At 51.5% G+C, this 13,737-nt stretch overlaps 1 pseudogene; it reads right to left on the bottom strand.

Moving 5' to 3' along the window:
- Window positions 1-7,149: 7,149 nt before the first annotated feature.
- LOC119360337 lies at window positions 7,150-9,054 on the bottom strand (annotated as a pseudogene).
- Window positions 9,055-13,737: the final 4,683 nt, after the last annotated feature.

Raw genomic sequence — 13,737 nt, 5'->3', positions numbered from 1 at the left:
GCATTGTGATTCAACGGGATTTCTAGTATCCTTCGGACATTGACAGGATTAAAGATGGTTCTAAACAAATCCTCATCCCAGTTCTCACTTATTGGGTCAATGAGATCGCTAACTGTAGACAAGATAGTATGACCCCGCGACGTGATCACCCTTCTATTTGCACTGCTTGGCACCCATGGATCGTTCCAGATATTCACTTTCTCCCCCGACCCAATACACCAGATATAACCCAGTTTGAAAGTCTCCAAACCCTTCATAATGCTCTGCCAAGTAAACGATGCGCCATTCTTTAAAGTGGCTTGAAGTAAACTACCATTAGGGAAGTATTTCGCCTTCAATACCTTTGCACATAAAGAATCCGGATTGTTTAGCAACCTCCAGCATTGCTTTGAAAGCATTGCTAGGTTAAATGAGTATAGATCTCGGAATCCCATGCCCCCTTCACTCTGCGGATAGCAAAGTTTCCACCAAGAATACCAATGCATTCTCTTATGTTCCTCATCATCACCCCACCAAAACTGGCTAATTAAATCAGTAATCTCTTTACATATTCCTTTTGGTAAGCAGAAGACTGACATAACAAACACCAGAATTGCTTGTGCCACCGATTTCAATAGGATCTCCTTACCTCCAGTGGACAATTGTTTCTCCATCCAACCTCTGAGCCTCTCTCTGATTCTCTCAATAAAGTGCTTAAAGCAGTCACTTCTATCCGCTCCCACCATTGCGGGTAGGCCCAGGTATTTATCAGAAAGTGCCTCTGTATCAATGTGAAGCTCCTGACATATTTCTGCCCTAGTGACAACAGAAGTATTAGGGCTAAAGAAAACACTCGATTTAGCAAAACTCACCATTTGCCCCGAGCTTTGACAGTAAGTCTCCAGAACATGCTGTAAGGAAGCTGCATTAAGCGTGTCTGCCTTCATGAGAATTAGAGAATCATCAGCGAACAATAGGTGTGATACTGATGGTGCATTTCTGCACACTCTAATCCCTTCTATGCCACCAGCTTCTTCTTCATACTGCAGTAGACTGGAAAGACCCTCTGCACAAATGAGGAATAGGTAAGGGGATAGAGGATCCCCCTGTCTAATTCCCCTTGTAGGGTTAAAAACATCTGTTTCTTGTGAGTTAAATCTCACTTTATAACTAACTAATCTCACACATTCCATAATCAACTCTACCCACTGTTCATGAAATCCCAATTTGATCATCATATCATGCAAAAAAGACCACTCCACTCTGTCATAGGCTTTATGCATATCGAGTTTTACTGCACATAGCCCGGATTGTCCTGTCCTTTTATTCTTTATCTTATGCACACACTCATATGCAATCAAGATATTATCCGTGATCATTCTTCCAGGAACAAAGGCGCTTTGAGTAGGAGAGATGATATCGGGAAGTATACTTTTCAGACATAGAGCTAACATTTTCGAGATTATTTTGTAGAGGACATTGCAAAGACTAATGGGTCTGAATTGCGTTACCAGCTCTGGAGCATCAGTTTTGGGAATTATCACAATTGTTGTGTCGTTCCAATTTGATGGAATTTTCCTCGAGTTAATGGCCATCAAAACCTCTTGAGTGATCTCTTCACCAATTATATGCCAATATTTTTTGAAGAAGATTGCGTGCAAACCATCAGGCCCGGGTGCTTTTATATCTCCAATACTAGAAATCGCTTTCTTCACATCCTCCGCTGTATATGGTGCCATGAGGATATTATTCATCTGGTCTGACACCTTCCGCTGAACTCGCTCCATGATCACCGGATTAGTTTGCTGAACTTCAGAGGAGAAAAGGTGAGAATAGTAGTTTAAGATATGGGCATTTAAATCATCAGTACCTTCCAGCCAGTCCCCAGCCTCATTCCTTAATCTCTTTATAAAATTCCTTTTCCGCCTCGCCGAAGCGAAAGCCTGGAAAAAAGCAGTGTTGCGGTCTCCGGCTTTAAGCCAAGTTGCTCTGGACTGTTGCCTCACTTGTATCTCCTCCAATTCCAGCAAATACTCGATGAGTTCAGTTAATTCTCTCCTCTTTTCTTCATTCTCATCATCCATAGGTCCCGCCATAACTCTTTAAAGATCTCGCTGTGCTTTACGAAGACGCTTTTTTGGCTTTTTGAGAACTCTCTGATCCCAGTCGTGGAACTGGTTATGCATTTTATTCAGCTTTTCATAAATATTGGTCACAGTTGGATCGGCTGTAACATCATTCCACGCCGCCGTCACCGTCTCCTCAAAACTCCTCTCCCTCAACCATCGTGCCTCAAATCGTTTTACTTGCATGTTGTTTTGTCCGGCGGTTGAATGTGTATAGAACTTTGTATCCACAAGAAGGGGTCTGTGGTCAGAGTGGTTAAATTCCAAATTCTGCAACGCTGCATCAGTAAATAAGTTCGCCCATGCATCATTCACCAGGCCTCTGTCTAGCCTTTCTCTTATTCTTCCACGTCTCCATGTGAACGGGTCCCCGATGAAGCCCATATCATGCAAACCACAATCATCAATTGCTTCTTGAAAAGCCTGCATATATTGTGCCGGACGTGGATTGCCTCCCTCCTTCTCATGAAGAAATTGGATTTCATTGAGGTCGCCAATCAAGAGCCACGGCAAGTTCTGACTCTGGTGGAGTTGTCGCAAACGTGACCAAGTCAGATCTTATTTTCCCATCTAAATTCACCATACATCCCCGTCAAATGCCAAACTGGATTGTTACTATTATCCTCAATTATTACATCAATGAACATAGTATCTAGGGCAATCCTACGTACATTGATATGATTATTCCAAAAAAGAACTAAACCACCACTTCTTCCATTACTCGTGCATACAAGTTTCTGGTCCATCTTCATCCTCCTCCTTAAACATTCTGCCGGATAGCTATCAAGCTGGGTCTCCGACAAAAACACCACGTCAGGGGAACATCTTCGCTGGACATCCAGCAGGGCACGCACTGTCGGGGCGTTCCCAAGACCTCGGCAGTTCCACGATAATATTTTCATTGTGTCCGGTCATCCCCCTCTAGGGAGGATGCCGATATCTCATTGGTTTGCTGCCCTGCCGAACTGTCTATTGCTTCTCCATCAACTCCTTCATATTTCTTCCTGTTTGCATTCTTCTGAGGCGTGATTGCAGCCTCCACTGTAATCCCTGGCATTGTTTCTCCCTCAAACTGATCAACTATCGCTGCCACACTCGATGTCTTAGCTGTACTTTGGACCAACGCCAAAGGGTTAGGCCCTTCCGACAGTACCTGTTGTGTGTCATCTGCTATCCGCTTTCCCAAAACTTGGACTTGGCGCATGTCTTGTTCCTCCGTTTCCCGTCCCGACCCTTGCCCCGACTCCATATGAGAGGGAATCGGATTGAACAGTGCATTATGACGCCAACTCTGCATGGTGTCCCTCTCCGTTGAAGCAAAAGGAGGGGTTCCTCGACCATGTCCAGGTCCAAAAGCAGGTTCATCTCTCCCTCTTTCACCTCTCCCGCGCCCTGGGTTCCTCCCTGCACCGCGGCCTATACCTCGGCCTCTTCCTCTATCAACCAACAGAAAATCACCCCACTCCAACTTGGATACATCATGTTCCCCAGTGCCACACTCCTCATACCAATGTCCATTAAACCACAGTTGCCGCAGAAATCTGGCAGTTTCTCATACTGAACTTGGTAGAAGTCTGTTTCCTCATTCTTAGTAATTGAAACAAATCTGATGAGCTTCTTCGAGACCCTAAGCTCAACTCTAACTCTCACAAACTCCCCTATAAAGCCAGCAGGTAGAGTTGTTTGAACCTCTAGCACCTTGCCCATCCTGCGACACATACCTTTAATTGCTGCAGGAAACAAGTAATTATCTGGCAGTTTCAGGATCCTCGCCCATACCACAATCTTATCCAGCACTACCGATTCCGGCTTCGTGAACCCATCATACTCCTCTATCAACACCCCTGGTTCCTGAACAGCCATGGCCCCTTCTGAATTGCCATGTTCCAGTCCCCCAAACAGCCGAACTGTACCGTGAACAGGTTGTCATCAACCCTGCGCCAGCGGACCTCCCTGGCTGGGTTCCGGGCCGATCTCATATCAGCATATAGAGCAGACGGGCTGAACCCCTTATTGGTATGCACCTTCGCGATCGCAAGCCACTTGGCCTCTATCTTTTCCTCCTTGAATTCATCTTCCCAAACAAATTGTTCCTCTTCATCTTCCTGAAGCTCCAAACGACTCAGCAGTTCCTCCACAGGCTCCTTGCCCCTGCGGTTTCTGCCTGGTTCTTCCTGCGTCGCCATGACGACCTTGATCACAAAACCCTAACCCTAGACGGGCGAGGCTCCAGAGGTCAAAACCCACCTCAACCTTCCACGCGTAGCCACCCAGGGATCAGATCCGGGGTAGGGAACGGGGCGGGGAACGGGGCGGGGATGATCGGCGGGATCGGCGGCAAAAGGTAGAAACAGACTCTCGACGGCTGCGCCGCCAGAGGACAACGAAACCCTAGCACCGCTGGATATAGCCTGAACTCAGTGTTGATGTCAAGGTAATTCCTTCAGGCTTCTTGATTGCTAAATTCATGCAAAAGGAAGGCGGCCTCGAATGTGGACCTAGTGGCAATCAAAGTGCATCGTGTATTTCCAAACTCTTGGTTCCTCCAATGTCTCAGATGATTAAATCTCCTATGCACAAACACTGTATGTACATGAACTAGGTCTAATGATGAAGTGAACTCTTAAATGTCCCTCATATATATATGCATATCCATCTACTAGTGTCCACTTTCCCTCACACAAATTGCCAACGCCAACCACCAAGCATGCATCTTGTATGCATGTCTAGAATATGGGGCACCATGGTTTTCATTTCCTCGTGACATATCTACTCATATCCAGAGAAAATTGTTTTTTGGCATCTCTTTTTAATGAAATTCTCTTTCATTCTTCTTATAGATTAAGGGTGTGCCTAACAAACAGTAGACTGATTTTCATTTAATCATAAGTCAAATTTTGTGTCAGTCTAATTTGACTGGACTGACCACTCAGAAGACACAAAACAGGCTAGGTACAAACAAAATACACATGACCATACTAATTGGTTTGATCCTCCACAATCAATAAAAAGCAATAGGCCCTCGTATACTGTTTTCAGATCTAATAGTGCAGTACAACCACTTGAAAGATGCATTTCTCAACAACAGAAAACTGTTGATTGCAAAAGAAAAAAATGGTGACCTGACTCAGGGACTGCTTAAGGTTTTACATTGTACATGCGCCACCTTTGAGCATTGACATTCGTAGAGCACATGAAAACTACATACACCCTTCGTACAAAAGACTGAGAATGTTACTTCAATGTCCATTGCTACCTCGAGGTCGCTCCTGCGAACAAAAGATTTCAACCCCCCTTGATGTAGATGCGGCCGTCCAGTGTGGTCTTGTACTCGGTCCTTGTGTAATGATGATCTTTTGTGCCCACAACTAAATGGGAGTAAACCTTAAAAATAGTCTCATGAAACGATTTTTTGGCACTGTTTTCAGGGTATTGAAATCTGTTCAATGAAACAGATTAGGCGGACAGGTTCAATCTTAAGCAGTTTTAAGAAACATGACAGGTTTCTCACTGGTCAGTACACACAACATAAAAGAAATAGAGGCAGTGCCTGGCTGATATCATCCACCCAAAGGAACCTCCAAAACTTAAGGTTATTACCTTTTTCCAGATCTAAGACAGGTCCCTTCCATCGCCCTCACCCCGTGCCCGCCTGGCCGCCTCCTACACCATCCCCTCCCCGCGCCGCCACCAGAAGGCGCCGCCGGGTGAAGCCCGGTGCACGTCGGCGGCGGCGGGGCCCTTCTTCTCCTCTCGGCATGCGGTTGTAGCGCGAGATGCGGCGGCGCGGCGGAGTCTTGGCTGATGCGGCGAGGGCGCGTCGTGTGGCGCGGCGGCCAGACAGCGGCGCGAGTGGGTGGCCAGGCCGTGGCTGCTGCGCGAGGGGTTGGCTTCGGGGCGGCGGCGCGGGCACGGATCCATCGTGGATCTCGTCCTGCGGGCGCGGTCTTGACCTCCCCTGCTTGGCCGGCGGGTCTCGGTGGGGGGACCTCTCCTTGCTGAGATCTGGCTGCGGCGGCCTGGATCATCCAGATCCCGGCACGGATGATGGCGGCCCGTGCACGAGAGATGGAGGTCTTCGATCAGATCTGGGTGAAAACCTGCTATTGGCTATTGCCAAGGCCGACGATGGCGACACTGTCCGCGTCATTCCCTTCCTGAAGGCATCACCGAGGAGAAGTTCAAGGCCACTCTCTGATAGCTCTGTGGAAAACCCTAGATCAGTAGATCGGATGACGGTGGCTCTTTGGTGTCGTTTCCCCTTGGGGGCGTCATTCTTGGAGGTGCACACAGGCTCGAGGGACCAGAGGATGGCGTCTTTGGTGGAGCGGTGCTTAATCTTACACATCGATGATGGCGGATCTCGGCGGCGTGGCGTTGTGGAGATTCGGCGTCTGATGTGCGGAGATGGACTCGCGCAGGAGGAGGAAGTTGTCTGTCGTCATGGTGGCGTTGATGGCAGAGAGGCCTGGCAAGGTCAGTGCTTCAGTTCTGCTCTGAGAATGGACCGAGGGAATGATGGAGGTGACGGCCCTTGCAGCGTGCGGTGCTCACTGGGAGTGTGCCAGATCGGTGTGGGGCCCAATCCAGGTAGTGGCTTGGATGGGACACCCGGCTTTAGATGTTAGGCTTTGGTGCGATGTCTGTTTGGTATTAGGCCCGGATATTCGGCACGCCTTCATCAAAGGGATAGGAGTAGCAACGGTGTTGCCGAGATGGTGGCTTCAGGCTTATTGATATATCACCTTATATGGTCTTTGTGAATAATTAATAATATGACTGCATGCATCGTCCAGATGCAGAGGCCGGGGGAACATCCTCCTTTTCTAAAGGAAAAATACAGCTGGAACCACAGTATAATTTGTACTATTTCCCCATTCTAAGAACAGAGAAAAGAAAAAAAAAGGATATTTCAGTAAGGAGAACAGCCACAACTCACAATATATATCTACTCTACCTGCATCACTTCAAAGGAACCACGATCCATGCATGAGCTTTCAAATAATCTATTTAGAGAAAAATAAATAAAGGACTAGACAATTAATCAGACAGTTCTCTTCTGAAAGTGTTTGTTCACGCGGTGTGGCCTCCTTATCTCACAGTGAATAGAGTAGTTGTGATAAGGAGGCAGACGAGATGTCCACAGATGGGCGCTGAATTTCCCTCTAGGCCTAACACTTCCATTGAGAAGATCTTGCATGCTAATCATCTTGAGAGCTTCGGGTCCAGTTTCAACAGAACATGTCTGGTGGCCAGCAAACATGACAACACATTCAGAAGTTTTCTTCACTCTCCTGAAATATCCTGTCTCCAGCATTGGCCAAGGATAAGTGAAATGCTCCCCATACACTGAGTTGTTTGTCTGCTTCGAATTCCTCAGGGCTGCAAAGGCCATGCTCCAGAAATGAAGGTTAATATTTGCTTTTAGTAGTTAACTGAAGATGCTTGCACCCATGAAGCACCCATTCATCAGCCTAGCCATGTCCATGGCTATTGATGTGAGCTTTGGGTGGTCCTCGGCTCTCGTGCTCCCAAAAGCACGAACCTTGAAGAAGTACCAATATGCTTCTTGAGTAAGGCACTGCAACCTGAGGGGTTCTGTGGTTCCCAAGCTTGTAATCTTGTCGGAACGGCTCACAATTATCATCTTACTTCCACTCGTGATGCAGGTTTTTGCAGCTGAATACAACATCTTCCATACAGGCTCCTCAATATCCAGAAGCAGCTCAATGATGATCAATGTCCTTCCACCGCCCATCCCACGGTTTTGATGCTTGATTCTACCTCCATTTCTTAGGGTCTCTACACTTGTATCTTTAAGATTGTCACCATTGAAAAACAAAATCTGAGAGAAGTGGTTGCGCACCCTTTCAGCATCACACACATGCTCGATCAGGGTGCTCTTCCCAACATTTCCGGGACCAACAATCGGCAGGACAGGCAGATACTTAGTAGTCTCTGCTTGCAACAGGAAGTTCATCACAACTTCCGTCTCCATTTGGCGTCCGAACATGCACTTGTCCAGCTGCAGATACATGTTGTATGGCTGGCGGTGCAAACGCGGGCAACTGTTTAGAAACATGATGAACTCGCTCACATCTTCCATGGCGTCCCTTATGCTGCCAAGAACTTGCTCCAGCAGCTCAGCTTGTGCTGCACCTTCACTGCTGCCACTGCAGAAACATACACGCTTGGCAGGGTTGAATTTAGATGGGGCAAAGGAGTAAATAACTTCATGATCTTTTGTCCTCCCATCTCCATGGTCTCGGCAACTGAAGATATCGAAGGTGTAATACCCCCTGTACATCGAAAATTGACATCTGAGCATGGATGTAACTCAGCACTTTATTTTGAAGTTAAGAAAAACTGATTTTTGATGGGTAATTTTTTTTCAAGTTTTTGTGTGCATGAACGTATAGCAATGTTGTATATCGGGCCAAAATTTCAGCAGTATACATGCTTACATGTAAAAGCTACAGCAAAGACAAAATATATGAAAATCAGAGGCTTGTTTTTTGTTGTTTTCAGGCCGAATTTTTGTCTTTTTTTGTGCAGCACCTAATACAACATATTATTGAACAAAATTTCACAGGTATTAAGATCACATGCATGCGTATTCATGTAAAAAAATCAAAAAAATTCAAATCTTTTAAGCACCTTTTTGGAGCAGTTCAAAATAAGGTGTTCCGTTGTCCCGATGTTCTGAAAAACCGTTTTACCTGTACATGTCCTTTCTCAGTATGCTGAGTTGATGCAGCATGGCCTGGTTGGTGATGAGCCGGCCATCTGCCTCCTCGACGACGACACGAACCCGCAGCAGCAGCCGTTGTAGGCTGCGCAGCCTCTCCTCCTCGGTTGGTGCCGGCGTCTGCTTTAGGTACCTGGCCATGAGGAACGATATGGATCTACTTGCAAGCTCACCCATAGCAGCAGAAAAGATTACCTCCATGCATATGTGTTTGAGTACCCCCTGCCTTACTGTTTCTTGAGGGATGTGGTACCACAACAAATTAATTGGAAGTGATGAGTGAAGCACACATATAAATAGAGGCCATGGTCCAGAAACTTGTGAAAGAACTCTCCCAAGGACTGTTGAGTATAATGTTTATTAGGAAAGACAAGATAGACTGGGATTTGTTCTGGCTTGTCTTGTACTCTAAGTAGATCATTGTACTCCTATACATATGCCCACGAGGCTCAAGCAATACAACGATTATTCCACCAATCCCCTCTCTCCCTTCTAACATGGTATCTATCGCAAGTCGATCCTAAACTCTAGCCGCCGTCGCTTCCACATCTGCGCGCCGCCCCCGGGGCGGTCGGCCTCCATGACCGCCGCCGGGGGGCGCGCCGCCCGTACCTAGGGTTCGTCCGCCGGCCGTGTTGGCCGGTTGCCCTAGAGAGTCTTTTTCCCAATCTTTTGATCCGGATTTTTCTCTCTTTCGTCGGTCGCTTTGATCGGCGTCTACTTTTTGGTTTTCCGATCTTTTTTTGATCGGTTTGCGTCGCCCACCGCCGCCGTCGACACCTCGCGCCTCTACTACGACATCGGCGCAACCGGCCGGCTACTTCACCGACCCGGCGGCCTCGCGTGACAGGCAGCCCTCAAGGCCGTCGTCCGCGCACCGGCCCGCCCGTCGATCTACGCCGGCCGTCACCGCCCTGCTCCGATCGGGACTCCTGCATCACCCCGACCCGGTGGCCTCGCGCCATGCGGCGGCCAATCATAGCCGCCCGCCGCCGCCGGCTTCATCTCGGACTCCGCCGCCACCACGCCTCCACCGAGCGGCGTCCCCGACCTCGCGCGCGATCGGCTTGATCACCCGCTCGCCGCCATGATCCGCCTCATCTACGCCGTGCGACCGACCTGGCCCGTCAGTTATGCGCGCCTCCGCAGGTCCCGTGAAGATCGTCTCCGAGTTTAGCGCGCCCCTCCACCGATCGAGTAACGGGCTGTCGTTGCGTCGCCCCGTCGGGCCGCAGCGCCACCGCCCCGTGGTTCTTCTCCCGGCTGCACCGACCCGCGTCACCGCTGCGTCGCCCCTTCGGGCCGTAGTGCCGCGGCCCGCGGTCTACCGCCGCCCCGAGGCTGTCCCCGTGGCTGCACCGACCCTCGCGCCGCCGCTGCGTCACCCCGTCGGGCCGTAGCGAGCGTGCCACGCGGTCCACGCTGTCGTCTCGAGGCCGTCCACGCGGTTGCACCACCCCGCGCTCTGCCGCTGTGCCGCCCCTTCAGCCTGTAGCACTGCGGCCCGCGGCCCCTGCGACCGTCCCGGGGTCTTCTGTCGTCGCCCCGACCTGCCCGCCGCCGCTGCGTCGCCCCTTCGGGCCGTAGCGCCGCGGCCCGTGGTCCACCGCCGTCCCCGCGCGTCGACTTCCGGTGGCATGCGCCGCACCACCTCCTTTGCCGCGGGAATGCCACCGTCCGCGCCGGTCTTCGTCACGCTGTCGGGTTATTCACCTACTTCGAGCACCGCCGCCGCGCTCCTAACCTAGCCGCCGCCGCCGCCGTCAGGCCGCCGCCGCCGCTCTTCTTTTGTAGCCGCCGCCGCTACCCCCGTAGCCGCCGCAGCCGCCCGTCCATCTCCATCGTCTTCGTCCAGCACCAGCCCGTCGCCAGCGTCGTCGTCATCTACCCCGACCGCTTCATCTACTACGACAACCGCGGGCGACATTGGCCCCGTGCCGATTGGCGCCGCAACTGTCGTCGAGTCCTTCTCTGCTGGCCTCTCCGACTTCTTCGACATGGCGTACAGCTCGTGCAGGTCCCTGTCTACACATGCCCGGTGCTGGCAACACCGCCGCGTGCCTTCGTCCACGACGTGTCCCTGGGCCCGGCAAGTCTGGTGCGGCGCTTCGTCAACTTCGTCTTCGTCCGTCTACGCATGCCCGGTGCTGGCAACACCGACGCGTGCCTTCGTCTATGATGTGTCCCCGTGGTTGGCAACCCCGACGCGACGCGTTGTCAACATCATCTACTTCCTGGCGCACCACTACTTCGACACCACTGCGCCCATGACTAACTCGGCGCCCTCTTGCGCCCGCGGCTCCACGACGACTTCCTCGACACCGGCTACCCCGACTCGACATCGACCACGGCATTCTTCGCATGGCTACCTCGACCACGGCTCCACCACCCACGCTCTCGGCTACATCGACAAACGGCACAAAGGGCTACCGCCTGCTTGAGCAACCTCGTCGGTTTTCACTCCAGCCACAACTCCGCGATGCATCGACCGTTACGACTGTGGGGGGTGTCCGTCGGCTTGCCTTCGGATTCTTCTCCAGTCTCACCGTCTGCGTCGCTCCCGTTGTGACTGCGGGGGGGTGTTGAGTATAATGTTTATTAGGAAAGACAAGATAGACTGGGATTTGTTCTGGCTTGTCTTGTACTCCAAGTAGATCATTGTACTCCTATATATATGCCCACGAGGCTCAAGCAATACAACGACTATTCCACCAATCCCCTCTCTCCCTTCTAACAAGGACACTACGAAGCTTTGTCTTACTTCTCCGTGGATGTCGTGCTATTCTTTGATGATCAACCAATTGAATGTGAAATTGACTAATATATTTAGTGCCTGGCTAGAAATTTGGAAACGGTCCTCTAGCGACGACTTTTGCTAGTACAAGGAGCATAAGAAAACAAAGAGCTGGTGTCAAACTAGTAAGACTTTTCTGCGGCGGCTACTCAACCTGCTTTTAATAAGCATGAAAGTGACCCTGCAATACCTTTGCAAACCCAGATTGATTATTGATCTTAGTTATGAGTGTGGCCTTCTTGATAGTCATCCTGAACCAGAAGATATTCAGAATGTTGTTCCGTTAGATTCTCCAGTGCTCCAACGTTGGGCGTTGGAAAGAACTGCTCTCAGTACTCCACCAATAACGCGGCAACACCAACATGAAAATCATGTGCACAAATTTCTCCTGGAAACATTTCTAACCTAATTTGCACAAATCAAAAATATATTTATTAACTTACTTGGTGATTGAATTATAACACACGCACACACAAAACAAGATTTTATTGCGTCACAAACACATTACCAGCAGATTTTTTTTTGAAAGATCCAGCATCGCTGGCATTCATTGATAATAGCAGAAAGCAACGGAAACAACAAGGTGGTGAAGGTCCTAGGACCAGTAGATCCGAAGATCAAAAGAAAAAGAAAAACATCAACCCTAATGGCTACAACAAAACATTCCATACAATCCACATTAGACAACGCAGCTCCGACTCCAAAGATGAACCACAAAGAAACGAGGCAAGGTTGGCGTCACAAGGGATCACCGAACGAGCCACCTGACATGCGTCATCGTATACCAGCGGCCCCCCACCGCGGCTTCTACTTCACAGCACCGGGCAGTCGAGGCATTCCCATGGACACGCCGGAGAAGAAGAGCCGACTACCACGACCAAAGCCGCGCCTCCGACGTTGCTCACCACCGTCGTCGTTGCCACAGAAGCCACCGTGCACGTCCAGTCATAGGAAGCACCAAAGGGATCAAATTCTTCAAGACGGCGCCTAAAGAGGGGAACGGCGTTGAAGACGACGACACCGCCCGACCCTGTAGGAGGATCTGGGCTTTCACCCAAAGGACTTGATCCGGGAGTAGAGGCTGTGAAGATTCCTGGCGACGCCTCCAAGGAGGATAGCGACGCCCACAGGCGCCGTCGTCGCCGGCCGTCAGCACCGGCCAGGCTTTCACCCGGTGCAGCCACTCCCACGCAGCAGGCCGAGGTCGACCCGTACCTCCATTGGACCACGCACCCCCACACAACGAGCACGCCACTGTTGTGTAGGGCCACCCGCAAACCTCCTCGACGACGGGCCTGCAGAGACCAAATCGGGTCCTACACCCCGCATCCAACCGCGGCAGAGCCACCCAGCTCCAACAAGCGGCAACCGGGCACCACCACCAGCCGGCAGTGCCCCTCCCGGGCCGCCAGCCACGGACCTCCGACCAGCAGCCGTCTCCTTCCGGCCCCCTGTACTCTAGAGCAGCAGAACAGGGCAGAGAAAACTACCCATCTTGCGCTGCCAAGGCCAGATCCGTGGCGTCCAGGCTTGCCCGCAGGGCCGCCGAGCGAAGACCACTGGCCGCCGCCCGCCAGATCTGCACTGGCGACCAACACGCCGCACCCATGGCCGCACTCGCGCACAGCTACACGCCTCCTCGCGCCCCGCCGCGCCCAGCCCGCGCCTCCACCCTGCTCGCAGGCCAGCACCACCGCTGTCTTGACCTCACTCCGCCGTGACGCCTCTGCCGACGGCCCGCCTCCTCACAAGATCCGGGCGCGAGGGCCCCGGATCCTCTGCCTCGCAGGCAGCCACGGGACCACCTCCGCGAGGGAGGCGCACGCCAACCCCGCGCGCGACCTGGGGCCGCTGCCCCAGCCTTCCAGCGCCAGCCAACACCATCCTGAGCGCCAACGTGCCCGAGCTCCCTCCAGGAGCGGCCGGCCCGCGCCGTACCATCTCCAGCAGAAAGGGGAAAAAAGGGCCCCACCGCCGCCGAGCCGCGGGCTTTGCCTGGCGACTCCTGCTGGCGGCGGCGAGGGGCGGGCACGCGGTGGTTGTGGCTTGCAGCAGCGGCTAGGTTTCGCTCCTGGCCGCCCGCGGGAGCG

The sequence above is a fragment of the Triticum dicoccoides genome, chromosome 2B, assembly GCF_002162155.2.
Source record: "Triticum dicoccoides isolate Atlit2015 ecotype Zavitan chromosome 2B, WEW_v2.0, whole genome shotgun sequence".
NCBI lineage: Eukaryota > Viridiplantae > Streptophyta > Magnoliopsida > Poales > Poaceae > Triticum > Triticum dicoccoides.
Note: the sequence above shows the minus strand (reverse complement) of the source record. Positions and strands in the feature narration are given on the sequence as shown.